Source organism: Panulirus ornatus, chromosome 33 (genome assembly GCF_036320965.1).
Source record: "Panulirus ornatus isolate Po-2019 chromosome 33, ASM3632096v1, whole genome shotgun sequence".
Classification (NCBI taxonomy): Eukaryota; Metazoa; Arthropoda; class Malacostraca; order Decapoda; family Palinuridae; genus Panulirus; species Panulirus ornatus.
This window is the reverse complement of record NC_092256.1, coordinates 5,391,640-5,411,899: the sequence shown is the minus strand read 5'-3', so window position 1 is coordinate 5,411,899 and position 20,260 is coordinate 5,391,640. Positions and strand designations below refer to the sequence as shown.

Here is a 20,260-nt window from a genome sequence, read left to right as displayed (position 1 = left end):
CTATGCATCTATCTATCTATATAGAAGGGTATATAGTGATGAGTGATTGAATGCAAAGGTGAGTAATGTGGCAGTTGAGGGAAACATTGGTATACATGGGGTGTTCAGTGTTGTAAATGGAAATGGTGAAGAGCTTGTAGATTTATGTGCTGAAAAAGGACTGGTGATTGGGAAAAAGAGAGATATACATAAGTATACGTATGTAAGTAGGAGAGACGGCCAGAGAGCGTTATTGGATTACGTGTTAATTGACAGGCGCGCGAAAGAGAGACTTTTGGATGTTAATGTGCTCAGAGGTGCAACTGGAGGGATGTCTGATCATTATCTTGTGGAGGCGAAGGTGAAGTTTTGTAGAGGATTTCAGAAAAGAAGAGAGAATGTTGGGGTGAAGAGAGTGGTGAGAATAAGTGAACTTGGGAAGGAGATTTGTGTGAGGAAGTACCAGGAGAGACTGAGTACAGAATGGAAAAAGGTGAGGACAAAGGAGGTAAGGGGAGTGGGGAAGGAATGGGATGTATTTAGGGAAGCAGTGATGGCTTGCGCAAAAGATGCTTGTGGCATGAGAAGCATGGGAGGTGGGCAGATTAGAAAGGGTAGTGAGTGGTGGGATGAAAAAATAAGATTATTAGTGAAAGAGAAGAGAGAGGCATTTGACGATTTTTGCAGGGAAATAATGCAAATGAGTGGGAGATGTATAAAAGAAAGAGGCAGGAGGTCAAGAGAAAGGTGCAAGAGGTGAAAAAGAGGGCAAATGAGAGTTGGGGTGATGAGAGTTGGGGTGAGAGAGTATTATTAAATTTTAGGGAGAATAAAAGGATGTTTTGGAAGGAGGTAAATAAAGTGCGTAAGACAAGGGAACAAATGGGAACTTCAGTGAAGGGGGCTAATGGGGAGGTGATAACAAGTAGTGGTGATGTGAGAAGGAGTTGGAGCGAGTATTTTGAAGGGTTTGTTGAATGTGTTCGATGATAGCGTGGCAGATATAGGGTGTTTTGGTCGAGGTGGTGTGCAAAGTGAGAGGGTTAGGGAGGATGATTTGGTAAACAGAGAAGAGGTAGTAAAAGCTTTGTGGAAGATGAAAGCCGGCAAGGCAGCGGGTTTGATGGCATTCCAGTGGAATTTATTAAAAAAGTGGGTGACTTTATTGTCGACTGGTTGGTAAGGTTATCTAATATATGTATGATTCATGGTGAGGTGCCTGAGGACTGCCGGAATGCTTGCATAGTGCCATTGTACAAAGGCAAAAGGGACAAAGGTGAGTGCTCAAATTACAGACGTATAAGTTTGTTGAGTATTCCTGGGAAATTATATGGTAGGGTATTGATTGAGAGGGTGAGGGCATGTACAGAGCATCAGATTGGGGAAGAGCAGTGTGGTTTCAGAAGTGGTAGAGGATGTGTGGATCAGTTGTTTGCTTTGAGGAATGTATGGGAGAAATACTTAGAAAAGCAAATGGATTTGTATGTAGCATTTATGGATCTGGAGAAGGCATATGATAGAGTTGATAGAGATGCTCTGTGGAAGGTATTAAGAATATATGGTGTGGGAGGCAAGTTGTTAGAAGCAGTGAAAAGTTTTTATCGAGGATGTAAGGCATGTGTACGTGTAGGAAGAGAGGAAAGTGATCGGTTCTCAGTGAATGTAGGTTTGCGGCAGGGGTGTGTGATGTCTCCATGGTTGTTTGATTTGTTTATGGATGGGGTTATTAGGGAGGTGAATGCAAGGGTTTTGAAAAGAGGGGCAAGTATGCAGTATGTTGTGGATGAGAGAGCTTGGGAAGTGAGTCAATTGTTGTTCGCTGATGATACAGCGCTGGTGGCTGATTCATGTGAGAAACTGCAGAAGCTGGTGACTGAGTTTGGTAAAGAGCGTGAAAGAAGAAAGTGTGAGAGTAAATGTGAATAAGAGCAAGGTTATCAGATACAGTATGGTTGAGGGTTAAGTCATTTGGGAGGTAAGTTTGATTGGAGAAAAACTGGAGGAAGTGAAGTGTTTTAGATATCTGGGAGTGGATTTGGCAGCGGATGGAACCATGGAAGCGAAAGTGAATCATAGAGTGGGGGAGGGGGCGAAAATTCTGGGAGCCTTGAAGAATGTTTGGAAGTCGAGAACGTTATCTCGGAAAGCAAAAATGGGTATGTTTGAAGGAATAGTGGTTCCAACAATGTTGTATGGTTGCGAGGCATGGACTATGGATAGAGTTGTGCGGAGGAGGGTGGACGTGCTGGAAATGAGATGTTTGAGGACAATATGTAGTGTGAGGTGGTTTGATCGAGTGAGTAATAATAGGGTAAGAGAGATGTGTGGTAATAAAAAGAGTGTGGTTGAGAGAGCAGAAGTGGGTGTTTTGAAATGTTTTGGTCACATGGAGAGAATGAGCGAGGAAAGATTGACCAAGAGGATATGTGTCAGAGGTGGAGGGAACGAGGAGAAGTAGGAGACCAAATTGGAGGTGGAAAGATGGAGTGAAAAAGATTTTGAGTGATCGGGCCCTGAACAAGCAGGGGGTGAAAGGTGTGCAAGGAATAGAGTGAATTGGATCGATGAGATATACCGGGGTCGACGTGCTGTCAATGGATTGAACCAGGGCATGTGAAGCGTCTGGGGTAAACCATGGAAAGTTCTGTGGGGCCTGGATGTGGAAAGGGAGCTGTGGTTTCGGTGCATTATTACATGACAGCTAGGGACTGAGTGTGAACAAATGGGGCCTTTGTTGTCTTTTCCTAGCGCTACCTCGCACACATGATGGGGGAGGGGGTTGTTATGTCATGTGTGGCACGGTGGCGATGGGAATCAATAAAGGCAGACAGTATGAATTATGTACATGTGTATATATGTATATGTCTGTGTGTGTATACATATGTATACGTTGAGATGTATAGGTATGCATTTTTGCGTGTGTGGACGTGTACGTATATACATGTGTATGGGGGTGGGTTGGGCCATTTCTTTCTTCTGTTTCCTTGCGCTACTTCGCAAATGCGGGAGACAGCGACAAAGCAAAATAAATAATATATATATATAAATATATATATATATATATATATATATATATATATATATATATATATATATATATACACATATATATATATCTTTTCTTTCATACTATTCGCCATTTCCCGCGTTAGCAAGGTAGCGCCAAGAACAGAGGACTGGGCCTCTGAGGGAATATCCTCACCTGGCCTCGTTCTCTGTTCCTTCTTTTGGAAAATCAAAAAAAAATGAGAGGGGAGGATTTCCAGCCCCCCGCTCCCTCCCCTTTTAGTCGCCTTCTACGACACGCAGGGAATACGTGGGAAGTATTTTTTCTCCCCTATCCCCATATATATATATATATATATATATATATATATATATATATATATATATATATATATATATATATATATACTATTATTATTCATTTCTTATATTTTGTCGCTGTCTCCCACGTTAGCGAAGTAGCGCAAGGAAACAGATGAAAGAATGGCCCAAATCACCCACATACACATGTATGTACATACACGCCCAAAAACGCACATATACATACCTATACATTTCAACGTATACATAGATATACATACACAGACATATACATATATATACACATATCCATATTCATACATTTTGCCTTCATCCATTCTTGCCGCAACCCCGCCACACATGAAATGACACCCCCTCCCCCCACATGCCGGCGAGGTAGCGCTAAAAGAAAACAAAGCCCACATTCATTCACACTCAGTCTCTAGCTGTCATGTGTAATGCACCGAAACAACAGCTCGCTTTCCACATCCAGACCCCACAAAACTTTCCATGGTTTACCCCAGACGCTTCACATACCCTGGTTCAATCCACTGACAGCACGTCGACCCCAGTATACCAGATCTTTCCAATTCACTCTGTTCCTTGCACACCTTTCACCCTCCTGTACGTTCAGGCCTCAATCGCTCAAAATTTTTTTCACTTCATCCTTCCACCTCCAATATGGTTTCCTACTTCTCGTCCCCTCCACCCCTGACACATATATCCTCTTTGTCAATCTTTAATCACTCATTCTCTCCATGTGACCAAACCATTTGAATACACCCTCTTCTGCTCTCTCAACCACACTTTTTATTCCCACTTATCTCTGTTACCCTTTCATTACTTACATCTCACACCACATACTGTCCTCAAATATCTCATTTCCAGCACATCCACCCTCCTCCTCATAACCCTATCTATCGCCCATGTCTCACAACCATATAACAATGTTGGAAGCACTATTCCTTCAAACATACCCATTTTTGCCCTCTGAAATACCGTTCTCGCCTTCTACACATTCTTCAACGCTCGCAGAACCTTTGCCCCCTCCCACACCCTATGCCTTACTTCTGCTTCCACGGTTCCATCCGCTGCCAAATTCACTCCCAGATATCTAAAACACTTCACTTCCTCCAGTTTTTCTCCATTCAAACTTACCTCCCAGTTGACTTGTCCAACAATCCTACTGATTTTAATAACCTTGCTCTCATTCGCATTTACTCTCAGCTTTCTTCTTTCACATTCTTTACCAAACTCAGTCACCAACTTCTGTAGTTTCTCATCCGAATCAGCGACCAGCTCTGTATCATCAGCGAACAACAACTGGCTCATTTCCCAAGCCCTCTCATTCACAATAGACTGCATACTTGCCCCTCTCTCCAAAGCTCTTGCATTCACCTCGCTAACAACCCCCATCCACAAACAAATTAAAGAGCCATGGGGACATCACACACCCTTGCTGCAAACCGACATTCACTGAGAACCACTCACAATTCTCTCTTCCTACTCGTACACATGCCTTACATCATCGATAAAAGCTTTTCACTGCTTCTAGCAACTTACCTCCCACACCATATACTCTTAATATCTTCCACAGAGCATCATATGCCTTCTGCAGATCCATAAATGCTAAATACAAATCCATCTGCTTTTCTCAGTATTTCTCACATACATTCTTGAAAGTAAACACCTGATCCACATATCCTCTACCACTTCTGAAACCACACTGGTCTTCCCCAGTCTGATGCTCTGTAAATGCCTTCACCCTCTCAATCAATACCCTCCCATATAATTTCCCAGGAATACTCAACAAAGTTATATCTTTATAATTTGAACACTCAACTTTATCACCGTTGCCTTTGTATAATTGCACTATACATGTATTCCGCCAATCCTCAGGTACTTCACCATGAACCATACATACATTGAATATTCTCACCAATCAGTCAACAACATAGTCACCCCCTTTTTTAATAAATTCCACAGCAATACCATCCAAACCCGCCGCCTTGCCGGCTTTCATCTTCCGCAAAGCTTTCACTACTTCTTCTCTGTTTACCAAATCATTCTCCCTCACCCTCTCACTTCCCACACCACCTAGGCCAAAACACCCTATATCTGCTACTCTATCATCAAACACATTCAACAAACCTTCAAAATACTCACTCCATCTCCCGCTCACTTCACTACTACTCGTTATTACCTCCCCATTTGCCCCCTTCATCGATGTTCCTATTTGTACTTTTATCTTACGCACTTTATTTACCTGCTTCCAAACATCTTTTTATTCTCCCTATATTTAATGATACTCTCTCGACCCAACTCTCTTTTGCCCTCTTTTCACCTCTTGCACGTTTCTCTTGACCTTTTGCCTCCTTTTATACATCCCCCAGTCATTTGCACTATTTCCCTGCAAAAATTGTTCAAATGCCTCTCTCTTCTCTTTCACTAACAATCTTACTTCTTCATCCCACCACTCACTACCCTTTCTGATCTGTCCACCTCCTATCTTTCTCACGCCACAGGCATCTTTTGCGTAAACCATCACTGCTTCCCTAAATACAACCCATTCCTCTCCCACTCCCCTTTAGTCATTTGCTCTCACCTTTTTCCATTCTGCACTCAGTCTCTCCTAGTACTTCCTAACACAAGTTTCCTTTCCAAGCTGACTTACTCTCACCATTCTCTTTACCCCAACATTCTCTCTTCTTTTCTGAAAACCTCTACATATCTTCACCTTCGCCTCCATAAGATAATGATGAGATATATCCCCAGTTGCCCCTCTCAGCACATTAACATCTAAAAGTCTCTGTTTCGCACGCCTATCAATTAACACGTAACCCAATAACGCTTTCTGGAAATCTCTCCTGCTTACATACCTATACGTATATCTATATATCTCTTTTTAAACCAGGTATTCCAGATCACCAGTCCTTTTTCAGCACACAAATCTACAAGCTCTTCACCATTTCCATTTACAACACTGAACACCCCATGTACACCAATTATACTCTCAACTGCCACATTACTCACCATTGCAATCAAATCCCCTATCACTATAACCCGGCCTAGTGCATCAAAGCTGCTAACACACTCACTCAGCTGCTCCCAAAACACTTGCCTCTCATGATCTTTCTTCTCGTGACCAGATGCATAGGCACCAATAATCACCCATTTGGACAATTTTTGCAGGGAAATAGTGCAAATGACTTGGAGATGTATAAAAGGAAGAGCAGGAGGTCAAGAGAAAAAGGTGCAAGAGGTGAAAAAGAAGGCAAATGAGAGTTGGGGTGAGAGAGTATCATTAGATTTTAGCTCCTGTTCTCCGTCCTCCATGTCTGACAGTCTCTGAGGTCTATGTTATGAGCATTTCCGGGTGTTGATCTATCTTTGTGACATAAATAACATTCCTGAACTTCTCTAATATTACACTCGCCATTTCTTTCCTCTTGTTTCTTATGGATTCCTTGAATATTTCTAAGTTCAATGTCATGGTCGATTATATTTCTTAATTCCATAGTTTCTCTATCCATTTGCTGACACTTCTGCGGATACGGAGCAGAGAGCGTCGCCACTACCTCAGAGAGGTCAGGAATGTGATGTGAAGCGAGTGTCAGAGTGAAAATAATGTGTACGAACGTTGATGGACTGATGGTAAACAGAGAAGCCCTTGGGTTCTGGGAGAGACTGTAGGGAAAACCAAACCTGACAGCGCTGGAAAAGTGATGACAAACCTTGGTAAAGAGAAAGGATCGTTTGTGATCTGTCCCGAGGGATATATATAAATTCAAGAAGGTGAAAATATCACAAAGCAGGATGGGAGACTGAACCTTCTTAATAAAGGACACCCTAAGTTTCAGAAAAAAGGTGGTGGAAGGCCCATGTAAAGAACACATATATTGGGTTGTGCAATCGCTAAAAAGAAACTGCAGAGTGTTGATGATAATCTAAAAATCCTACTGAGAATTTCTAATGAATTGGAACAAATATTCAGTAATTATACCTACTGGACAATCATCAGTGATTATAACTACTGGACAATCACCAGTGATTATAACTACTGGACAATCATCAGTAATCATTACTACTGAACAATCATCAGTGATTATAACTACTTGACAATCATCAGTGATTATAACTACTGGACAGTCATCGGTGATTATAACTACTGGACAATCATCAGTAATCATTACTACTGAACAATCATCAGTGATTATAACTACTGGACAATCATCAGTGATTATAACTACTGGACAGTCATCGGTGATTATAACTACTGGACAATCATCAGTGATTATAACTACTGGACAATCATCAGTGATTATAACTACTGGACAATCATCAGTAATCATAACTACTGAACAATCATCAGTGATTATAACTACTGGACAATCATCAGTGATTATAACTACTGGACAATCATCAGTAATCATAACTACTGAACAATCATCAGTGATTATAACTACTGGACAATCATCAGTGATTATAACTACTGGACAATCATCAGTAATCATAACTACTGAACAATCATCAGTGATTATAACTACTGGACAGTCATCGGTGATTATAACTACTGGACAATCATCAGTGATTATAACTACTGGACAATCATCAGTGATTATAACTACTGGACAATCATCAGTAATCATAACTACTGAACAATCATCAGTGATTATAACTACTGGACAGTCATCGGTGATTATAACTACTGGACAATCTTCAGTAATCATTACTACTGAACAATCATCAGTGATTATAAGTACTGGACAGTCATCGGTGATTATAACTTCTGGAAAATCATCAGTGACCATAACTACAGGACAATCGTCAGTGATTATAACTACAGGACAAACATCAGTAATCATAATTACTGGACAATCATCACTGATTATAACTACTGAACAATCATCAGCGATGACAACAACTGGACAATCATCACTGATCGTAACTAGTGGACAATCATCAGTGATTATAACTACCGGACAATCATCAGTGATTAAAACTACTAGACAATCATCAGTGATTATAACTACTGGACAATCGTCAGTAATCGTAACTACTAAACAATCGTCAGTGATTATGACTACTGGACAATCATCAGTGATTATATGTATTGAACAGTCATCAGTATTCATAACTACTGGACAATCATCATTTATTATAACTACTGAACAATCATCAATGATTATAACTACTGGACAATCAGGATGGTGAAGAAAGCAATGAAACACAAACTTGCATACTCTGGATTCTCATGGAGATAAAGGTCTTGATTACTCAAATTCTCAGGAGTGTTCACAGGAAATTTCCCTGTACCAGTATGGCATTGAGCACACTAGGAATCAGTGGGATACATACGTCACTGAGAACACTAGAATCAGAGTGGAAAGTTAGGGCATCGAGCACCTCAGAATCAGTGGGATACATACGTCACTGAGAACACTAGAATCAGAGTGGAAAGTTAGGGCATCGAGCACATCAGAATCAGTGGGATAGAGCACCATAGAATCAATGGAACAGATAAGTCAATGACAACACTAGAATCAAAAGGGATAGATGAGTCACTCAGCACACTACAATCAGTGGCATAGATACGTCAATGACAACACTAGAATCAAAAGGATAGATGAATCACTCAGCACACTACAATCAGTGGCATAGATACGTCAATGACGACACTAGAATCAAAAGGATAGATGAGTCACTCAGTACACTACAATCAGTGGCACAGATACGTCAATGAGAACACTAGAATCAGTGGGATAGATACGACACTGAACACACTACAATCAGTGGCACAGATACGTCAATGACGACACTAGAATCAAAAGGATAGATGAGTCACTCAGCACACTACAATCAGTGGCATAGATACGTCAATGACAACACTAGAATCAAAAGGATAGATGAATCACTCAGCACACTACAATCAGTGGCATAGATACGTCAATGACAACACTAGAATCAAAAGGATAGATGAATCACTCAGCACACTACAATCAGTGGCATAGATACGTCAATAACACTAGAATCAGTGGGATAGATACGACACTGAACACACTACAATCAGTGGCATAGATACGTCAATGACAACACTAGAATCAAAAGGATAGATGAATCACTCAGCACACTACAATCAGTGGCACAGATACGTCAATGACAACACTAGAATCAGTGGGATAGATACGACACTGAACACACTACAATCAGTGGCATAGATACGTCAATGAGAACACTAGAATCAGTGGGATAGATACGACACTGAACACACTACAATCAGTGGCACAGATACACCAGTCTTCTTAAATCTTAACTTTACATCGTACAGTAACACGGAAAGTGAAAATGTTTATGACTCACCAAGTGAAAAAAAAGTGATCATTTAATGGTCGGGTCAGATAATGTGGTCAATGTAAGAAGGTCAGAGAGGATACTCAACTTAAAGAGGAGGGACACTTCGTGTAAATTACAGAGTTCAACAATTTCTTTGAGAATATATATTGGGAGGCGGATTTTCATTGTCATACTAAAGTTTACTGTCATGAAAGGTTCAATGCAATCAACAGTGACGTGGAAGGTTCGGTGCAATCAACAGTGGCGCAGAAGGTTCTATGCAATCAACAGTGACGTGGAAGGTTCGGTGCAATCAACAGTGACGTGGAAGGTTCTATGCAATCAACAGTGACGCAGAAGGGTCTATGTAATCAACAGTGACATGAAGGTTCAATGCAATCAACAGTGACGTGAAGGTTCAATGCAATCAACAGTGACGTAGAAGGTTCGGTGCAATGAACAGTGACGTAGAGGGTTCTATGCAATCAACATTGATGTGGAAGGTTCTATGCAATCAACATTGATATGGAAGGTTTTATGCAATCAACAGTGACGTGGAAGGTTCTATGCAATCAACAGTGACGTAGAAGGTTCTATGTAATCAACAGTGACGTGAAGGTTCAATGCAATCAACAGTGACGTGAAGGTTCAATGCAATCAACAGTGACGTAGAAGGTTCGGTGCAATCAACATTGATGTGGAAGATTCTATGCAATCAACATTGATGTGGAAGGTTCTATGCAATCAACAGTGACGTGGAAGGTTCGGTGCAATCAACAGTGACATGGAAGGTTCTCCGCAATCAACAATGACGTGGAAGGTTCGGTGCAATCAACAGTGACGTGGAAGGTTCGGTGCAATCAGCAGTGACGTGGAAGGTCCGGTGCAATCAACAGTGACGTGGAAGGTTCTATGCAATCAACAGTGACGTGGAAGGTTCTATGCAATCAACAGTGACGTGGAAGGTTTGGTGCAATCAACAGTGACGTGGAAGGTTCGGTGCAATCATCAGTGACATGGAAGGTTCTATGCAATCAACAGTGACGTGGAAGGTTCTATGCAACCAACAGTGACGAAGAAAGAACGTGGCGTTGTTACCTTTAGCTGAGCGAGAGGCTTAGAAATGAAAGACAGAGTTGAATACGTCAAAATTCTTAATGGGTCAGAAGTGTACTGAGGAGGAGATACAGGGGTACAACTGCCAGCCAGCATAATGAAAGATATTCGAGAGCAAGGAATGAGGAAAGTAAGGCAAGGAAGACGGAGCAGATATGTGCAAAGAATCTTGTGGACAGGGCAGGAGAGATGCTTCAGAGCATATCCATTAAATCAAGTGAAAACTGCTAGTGAGATAGTAGCTAATCATGCTACGGAGTTCAAAGGGAAGACTTTGTAGGGATGGACGAATAGATATGTGAGGAGATAATTTAAATGCGTTTGAATTGTGGTCGACATTACAGCCCCAACACCAGCGAGACGGGATGTGGAAGAGGTCTTGAAAAGCATTGAATTGGCTGAAAAAAAAAAGACATAAGACGACATCTAAAGAAACTTGACCCACATAAAGCTCATATTTTGGATAAAGTCTCTCGTATGTGCTGAATCGTCATCAGATACTATTGATAACCCGCCTGAAATACCGTTCAGTATGTCACTGCAGGAGGAGGTTGTGCATTTTTACTTTTTTAACAAAAGAGATCCGTCAATTGTGCTGAATAGCGACTGAATGGTTTTACGGAGAGGAAGTCAAACGTAACAAATCTCTTTATACTATACGCGAAAGTGAGCTTCATTTCTGACAAAAGAGAAGGGTGGGTGTATATTGTGTTCTTGGAGAGCCAGAAAGCGCCTGCCACTATACCACATAGGAGGCTGGAGAGAAGCTGGGTCTTCAGGTAAGAGTAAGGGAAACTCCTTCTACGGATATAAAATTACGTCAGTGGAAGCAAGAAAGGAAACGCCTCTTGAAATGGGTAGGAGGTCATCAGTGGCGTGCCGCAGGGTTCGGTCTTGAACCACTGCTCTTTGTGATCTAGGAAACTTACTTGCCACAATGAATGGACTCATTTCTTCTTTCCCATACTTAATCGCCGTGTCCCGCGTTAACGAGGAAGCTCCAGGAACAGATGAACAAACGCCTCATCCCCTTACATCCAATTCTTTAGCTGTCAAGTGTAATGCACCAAAACCACAGCCGCCTATCCACATCCAGGCCCTACTTACAAGGGAACATACGCAAACTAAAGTTTGGTCTCATACATGTTTGATGAAATTTAACCCGAGTAAATGTTAAATAATGTCTCTGGGACACCATGAAAGAAGGCTTCGACATGATTATCAAATAGCAGAAAATAAGCTGCAGGAATCTGTGTGAGTGAGGGACCTGGAAGTGTAAACTGTACTGAACTTGTCGCCAGAGATACATCTCATGACAACTGTAAAGGAAACAAACTGTCAGCCGGCAAATAATGAAGTAACATTCATTTATGTAAACCACGAAATGTTTAGTAAACTGTTCACAGCAAATAGCAGGACGAAACTAGGATACATTTCTCAAGTTTAGTCACCTCACAAAGAACTAACAGAGAAGAGAAGGTTCAGAGAGGCAACGAAGATCTTACTGAGAGAGCTGAGTTTAAAGTCATAGGTCAGAGGCCATAACTTGCCTACCATGAAAGGGGAGAGAACGAGGGAAGACTTTGCCTCAACCATTACGTTTCTAAACCAGTTCGGCGGTTCAGACAGGGAAGAAGCCTTTGAAAGGTATGCGAACTAAAGCAACTAGAGGACAAAACAAGACACGGAACACGAAACGTGTTAGCAACTAGAGGACAAAACAAGACACGGAGCACGAAACGTGTTAGAGAAGACATAAGGAACTACGTAGTGAATGCTGGCAGTTACAGTTGCGTATACAAGCATCAAGAACTGCTCTACCCAGAGACATGATTTCGCCGGAGCCACACACAATGTACACCTACAGCACTGGTGATGGGAGGAATAAGTACCCGTAGGCGACCTTACAAGGAGTTAATTGCACATAATTAAGGGATCTGAGGTACACACAATAACAAAGCATCTTTACAGATGGATCAGATAAATGTCAAAATGAACAATAAGACTCCTGATGTCTCGGCTGGTAAGGATGAGTGGTAGGGGCTTTTCCTGGAAATAACGGTTTCCTCTCTGTAGTAATGACCGTCGAAAGGTAAAATTAAGACGCTGCATTACATCTGTGTGTAAACAGCGTTATCAACATGGCATACAGTGCTTCATTTACCTAGAGAAATATAGTATCGACGTCAGAGGATGAGTTGCCATATAGGAATAGGACAAATCACAGACAATGAGAATATACCATATACTATACGAATATTTATACTTTTCATACATCGTTCAATCTGTCATACAATCGCTGAACGCCACGGATCCTAAAGCAATACATGTTTCCCTTTTCCTTCGTGTTCGAAACATGCCACTAATGTGTCGAAACGCGTCGTAAGCTCCACAAGACTAGCAGCTCACTGCTACCTTACTGTCTATCTAACAGAATGAACAACATTCAAAGTTCTAAAGATGAGGCCCCACGAGTGTACAACTCCCTCTCCACACAATACATATACGTAATTAGAAATACGTAAGAAGAGACCAAAGAATTAGCTCATAATCATATCACTGAACTCTGTTGACCCAGATCCACAGGGCAATGGAAACGGGAATGTTAAAGCCTAGAACGAATACGCTCTGGATACACAAGTTGACACATGAAAATACTCTCTCTCTCTCTCTCTCGCCCTTCTCTCATTCACACAAACTACCACTATCACTACGTGTGTACATACGTAAGAATATACGTATGAATGTAGCGATGTAATTAGATGTAAGAATGTATGTGCTATCTATATATGTACATCTCAATCTATCTATCTAACTTTCATGCTTCCGAAGTGTTTCGCGTGTTATCAGCTTCTTGTCTCACTAAACCACTATATTCCACCTGCATAACGTGCAAGTGACACACAACCCTACACCCTCCCATACGCATCCACTGGTGAGCGGCAGCCATACACATCCAGGCCAGGCCACCATAACCAAGGCTGTGGTGTTAATGGGTCTCAGACACAATGATATTTACTAATACTTGGTCCTAATAATCTGGCACATGAGCTTACCAGAGTTCTATAAAGTACGATAATCAAAAAGAAATTAAGGGATTAGAGAAAGAAGATATATATATATATATATATATATATATATATATATATATATATATATAAGAGTGAGTGCTCAAATTACAGATTACAGTGCTCAAATTACAGTATAAGTTTGTTGAGTATTCCTGGTAAATTATATGGGAGGGTATTGATTGAGAGGGTGAAGGCATGTACAGAGCATCAGATTGGGGAAGAGCAGTGTGGTTTCAGAAGTGGTAGAGGATGTGTGGATCAGGTGTTTGCTTTGAAGAATGTATGTGAGAAATACTTAGAAAAGCAAATGGATTTGTATGTAGCATTTATGGATCTGAAGAAGGCATATGATAGAGTTGATAGAGATGCTCTGTGGAAGGTATTAAGAATATATGGTGTGGGAGGCAAGTTGTTAGAAGCAGTGAAAAGTTTTTATCGAGGATGTAAGGCATGTGTACGTGTAGGAAGAGAGGAAAGTGATTGGTTCTCAGTGAATGTAGGTTTGCGGCAGGGGTGTGTGATGTCTCCATGGTTGTTTAATTTGTTTATGGATGGGGTTGTTAGGGAGGTGAATGCAAGAGTTTTGGAAAGAGGGGCAAGTATGAAGTCTGTTGGGGATGAGAGAGCTTGGGAAGTGAGTCAGTTGTTGTTCGCTGATGATACAGCGCTGGTGGCTGATTCATGTGAGAAACTGCAGAAGCTGGTGACTGAGTTTGGTAAAGTGTGTGAAAGGAGAAAGTTAAGAGTAAATGTGAATAAGAGCAAGGTTATTAGGTACAGTAGGGTTGAGGGTCAAGTCAATTGGGAGGTGAGTTTGAATGGAGAAAAACTGGAGGAAGTGAAGTGTTTTAGATATCTGGGAGTGGATCTGGCAGCGGATGGAACCATGGAAGCGGAAGTGGATCATAGGGTGGGGGAGGGGGCGAAAATTCTGGGAGCCTTGAAGAATGTGTGGAAGTCGAGAACATTATCTCGGAAAGCAAAAATGGGTATGTTTGAAGGAATAGTGGTTCCAACAATGTTGTATGGTTGCGAGGCGTGGGCTATGGATAGAGTTGTGCGCAGGAGGATGGATGTGCTGGAAATGAGATGTTTGAGGACAATGTGTGGTGTGAGGTGGTTTGATCGAGTAAGTAACGTAAGGGTAAGAGAGATGTGTGGAAATAAAAAGAGCGTGGTTGAGAGAGCAGAAGAGGGTGTTTTGAAATGGTTTGGGCACATGCAGAGAATGAGTGAGGAAAGATTGACCAAGAGGATATATGTGTCGGAGGTGGAGGGAACGAGGAGAAGAGGGAGACCAAATTGGAGGTGGAAAGATGGAGTGAAAAAGATTTTGTGTGATCGGGGCCTGAACATGCAGGAGGGTGAAAGGAGGGCAAGGAATAGAGTGAATTGGAGTCGATGTGGTATACAGGGGTTGACGTGCTGTCAGTGGATTGAATCAGGGGCATGTGAAGCGTCTGGGGTAAACCATGGAAAGCTGTGTAGGTATGTATATTTGCGTGTGTGGACGTATGTATATACATGTGTATGGGGGTGGGTTGGGCCATTTCTTTCGTCTGTTTCCTTGCGCTACCTCGCAAACGCGGGAGACAGCAAAAAAAAAAAAAAAATATTTATATATATATATATATATATATATATATATATATATATATATATATATATATATATATGTATACATACATACATATATATATAATTTGGAAGGCAACCGAAGTTCTATCATAAAGCAATAAGTCATACAAAGAGGGACAACAGCATAGTTAACAACCCTCTTCACGTCCTCTGGTCGGTTCTCAAACCTGAGAACTTGGAGTCTGAATTATCTCAAAAACGTTCCTAGAACGTGATGACTGTGTACCCTCGGGGTAAAAGTTCTCGACCCACATACATAAAGCGATTTTACAACCGAGGTTGTGTTTGTGAGTAATGTTTATGATTACTGTTTGTTTGTGTTGCGGGGTGAGTTATACACATTGCCTCGTCTCTTAACCTAACACTCGAACTTAAGCTAGGTGTGTGTGTGTGTGTGTGTGTGTGTGTTTATATATCAACCTGTTTGTACTGTACGGGATGGAGGGGGGGATTTTTACACGCTTGAGGCCCCATTTCTTGGACATTTTCTACTACTGTAAAATTTATTTCTACGTATACTGTCTGCATTAATCCTGTTCTCAATTATTCCTGTCCTCAGTCATTCTATTCTATTCATCCACCACTCTTATACTATAAAAATACTTTTTTTCGTGTTTTTAGTAAGTTTTTGCTTAATGTTATGCTATGTCGTCTGTCTGGCTGCTCTAACTCTACAAAATCTTTGAAGAGCTGTTCACTGTCCACGTGATCGATCTGTTCACAGAGCTTAAAGGCAGTGATCAGGTCACCCTCACTCTTGTCTCCTCCAAGATAGGCTATTTCAAAGTCTTTAACCTTCCCGTGTAACTTAGCTCTTGATTATAGTACCATCTTTGCTGCTTTTCTCTGAACATGATCTACTAAGTCTTTGTACTTCTGTAGGTGCGGTGACCAAACTTGGGACGCATATACTAGTTCTGGCCTCATGTATGTTACGAAGAGCTTGCTAAACAATTTCGTTATCCATATACTTGAAAGCTATACTGATATTTGCCAGCAGACACTTTGTCTCCTTTACTATTCTCCTTATGTGCGACTCGGGAATGGGTTAGGGACGATGCTGCCTCTCAAGTCCTCCTCGCACACAGAATCCTGAATTAACTTCCTGTGACACAGTAATCGTACGGAGGCCTTCTTTCACTTGCAATGAAATATATAAAACAGAGAACGGTTTCTTGAATCCATGCAGCCATTCGGCCGAAAAAAAAAAAACACAGTTGAGGAATTATATACTTGAGAGGTCAAAGTAATGTGTGTGTAATTTCCTATCTATAATTCCATGGTTGTACCTAACAGGGAAAGAGTCCTACACTCATGGGGAGACATCTCTAAATTATTCTTTACCACTGAGCTGCTGTTGAAACATTGTCTGCTGCCGCCGTTCACATTTTCACTGTTTCGTCTGTCCCAACCCTGCACCACCCTTACACAAAACTACTTTTCTACGTCCTTTAAATAGCAAGATTCTTGCCTAGTTTATTTCTAAGGCCTCATGTTGCTCTGGAACTGTAATTCATAAAGAACTCTTCCCTGTCGACCTCATCCACCAGATTTAGAAACTTTAAGTTCAGTCTTCTATCTTCCCTGGTGGACAAATTTGTAGCTTTAAACAACTCTAGCTCAGCTCTCTTTATTTAGGTGCCATATTTCGTTTCTTTATTTCCTCTGGTTTCTCTTACCCTGATCTTTGTGTTTCTTCAGGTGCGGTGACCAGACATTATCATCAGTATAACCCTGGGGCTCTTTCTGGAAGGGGGTAAATGTGACTCCAGGACCCTATTCAAAGGGCTCCTACAGCTTCAGTGCTACGCTACACTAAGCAGCAGGGGCAGGATGAGAGAGACAACCTAAATCTGGTCTAAAAGAGTTTGAAGAGCTAATCAAACATTTCCTTAACCATTTCCCTCAATCCGATTCTAACATTTGCCGGCAGCCAGTTTGCCTCTTTCACAGTTTTTAAGGGCAGCTGTAGCGATAGGTTAAGCACAAGGGCCATACATCTCTTTACCACTCATATTTCTTGAGCTGTTTCTCACTATGAAATAATCACTGCAAGAGACCTTCCTTCCTCGTGTCTTTTCCTCTTCATCTTGCTCTCATTCGGACTACATTTCAGCAACCATTCACCAGTGGAGTGCGTCCAGGTGCCCCTGTAAGCTGATACAATCATGATTATTCTTTACATCTTTCATGATCCTCAGCATCATCCGCAAACATGGTGAGATGAAACTCCAGTCCATCAGGCAAGTCATTTAAACACAAGAAGAATAGCAATGCACTGAAAACCACGCCCTGCAACACCCAACTTGTGACCCCGTCTTATTTCGAGAACACTATTCTAACATGCTTCCTTCGCTCGCTTTTCTTTCACAGTGAAAGAATCTACTCTTTACCCCTGCTCTTAGATATAGCTTCTTAATCAGCCTTTTGATGGTGGACAGCGTCAAATGCTTTCTGGTGGTCCATGAACACAAAGTCGACCCATCCATCAGTTTGATTTCAGACGGACTTTACCCAGTCACAGAGGCCTGAGAGGTTTGTAATGCATGGTCTCATTTCCCTAAATCCATATTGTCATTTTTTATGTTACCTAAGACGGCACAAGCAAGAGAGGCCCTCATCAAGGCCATCTCATGAACGCTATACACACACACACACACACACACACACACACATATATATATATATATATATATATATATATATATATATATATATATATATATATATCCTAGCCTGAAACAGCTACCCATTTTATCGAGTAACGCCTCGGGGTGAAAGAACAGCTGGGTTGACTGTGGACAGGCTGCCGCTACCAGGATTCGATCCTCTGCGCACGACCTTGGACTGCCCGTGAATAAGTCACAGTCAGGAACGCTAACAGTTACACTACGGAAGTTAGGTAGTTCCTCCATTGCAAATACATTTATCTGCTTTTTGATAATCTTTTCCAGTCTTTCACAGACCATACGTGTTAGGGAGACTGGCCTGTTGCTCAGTGCAATTTCCCAGTCACGTTTCTTAAATGATGGCAGGACACTCGCCGTCATCCACAGCTTTGTAACTACACATTCACAGAATGAGACAGTGAACAGCATATCGAGTGGTTCAGCAAATGCGTCCCCGTATGTCTGACACACATTCGAGGACACTTCATCAGAACCACGAGCCTTCGATGATCCACTAGTTTTAACTGTCTGATTACGTAATTTTTTCAGTTCCTATATCTTTCAAGACTTATCCCTCTAACCTTGCTGAGATGGTGGTGCTCTTTTCTGTGAAAGCTTTTTAAAACACATAACTGAACTCCTCACATACTTCCTAATCCGCCTCACAGTTCTTCCGAGTCCCTTAGTCTGGTTAGCTGCTCTTTAACAGTGAGGTCGCTCCTGAAAAACTATAGGAAGAGAATTGCTTTCTCTTAAATGCTTTTTCCAGGGTTGCTTTGCTCTTCCTTCCTTATCTTGCAGTGCTCAGTTCTCGTTCTCTTCTATCACTCATATGCAGGCTGTCTAGTGTCGTTCATATCTCCCGTATTTGTACTTTTTTTTCTTCACATTTTGGCGTTCTATACTGAATTATGCCCTTCTTCTTTTCACTCTATCATCTAACCGTTTTGACTGATGCTCATGTTCTGACTCCATGTGTAGACTTCTCAGAACCTTCTATAGCAACTGTCTATACTTTGATCATAGAACTCCCTCACTCAGTTCAGACTCTCACATAACTTGACAAGTTCTCCTTAGTTACCATGATCACATTTCCTATTTGGCTCGTGTCCACACCTGCCCTCTGGTACCCGTACTGTGTCCTATTCAACTACAGTCAAAATCAAGAACCACGTAATTGCTTCTCTAATGGATGGTTCATCATATCTAATATATTCCATTTCCATGCTATTAGGTGTAAAGCCAAGGTCCAGCAGAGATAGTCTAATATCACCGTGTGTACTCTATGGTGTTATTATACAAGCAGTTGTCCCTTATACGTTCTAGAAACTTGTGTCTCCATGACTTTGTATCACCGGAGAGTCAAGTTTTCTCCAGTTTAATTCCTTGTCATTGACGATCCCATTATTCAGGACTTTATCATCTCCAAGGAGGAGGTGTCTCGCCTCCTCCTTTCACCATCCTGATTATTCCCTGACTGTCATTAATTTACATCTGCTCTATGTCATCATATTTTCTATATACTTTACTTCCCATAATAATTCCATCCATTACGTATCATACGAATATACTATCCATCGATACCTCCCGGGATCAAGTGGTATCCCTTATTCCATGGCCAATCCTCTTCCTCCTCCTTCCTCTTTTTCTGTTTCTTGGGATCATGTTCCCTCAGGTCACATTACCCGAGACAAGTTCTTAGAATTTTTCTCGTCGCGAGCCGAAAAATAAAAAATCAATTACTGATATAATATTTCTTCATTATTTTCTAAGTTTATATATAACTAGAGCCTTATTATATACTACAATATAACTCAAATCAATAATAAAATTTAATAAAACCTAAATAATATTATTCACATCAATGAGAGAGACGACTGTGTTTCATGTTAGCGGTCTGAACACCTCAACGTCTGGCAAACTGTTCCAACAGCTTCGTGATCCAACTCTGCGTCGCGACCCATTGTTTACTAACCACTGATCCAGCTAGAGTCATTGTTTAATAACCACTGATCCAGCTAGAGTCATTGTTTAATAACCACTGATCCAGCTAGAGCCATTGTTTGATAACCACTGACCCAGCTAGAGTCATTGTTTAATAACCACTGACCCAGCTAGAGTCATTGTTTAATAACCACTGATCCAGCT

The 20,260-nt window shown here is 41.3% G+C and overlaps 1 protein-coding gene across 3 annotated transcripts in view; it reads right to left on the bottom strand.

The window, feature by feature from the left end:
- Positions 1 to 20,260, bottom strand: part of LOC139759418 (uncharacterized) — an 853,213-nt gene that overhangs the window by 559,982 nt on the left and 272,971 nt on the right. The gene's annotated exons all lie outside the window — the stretch shown is intronic.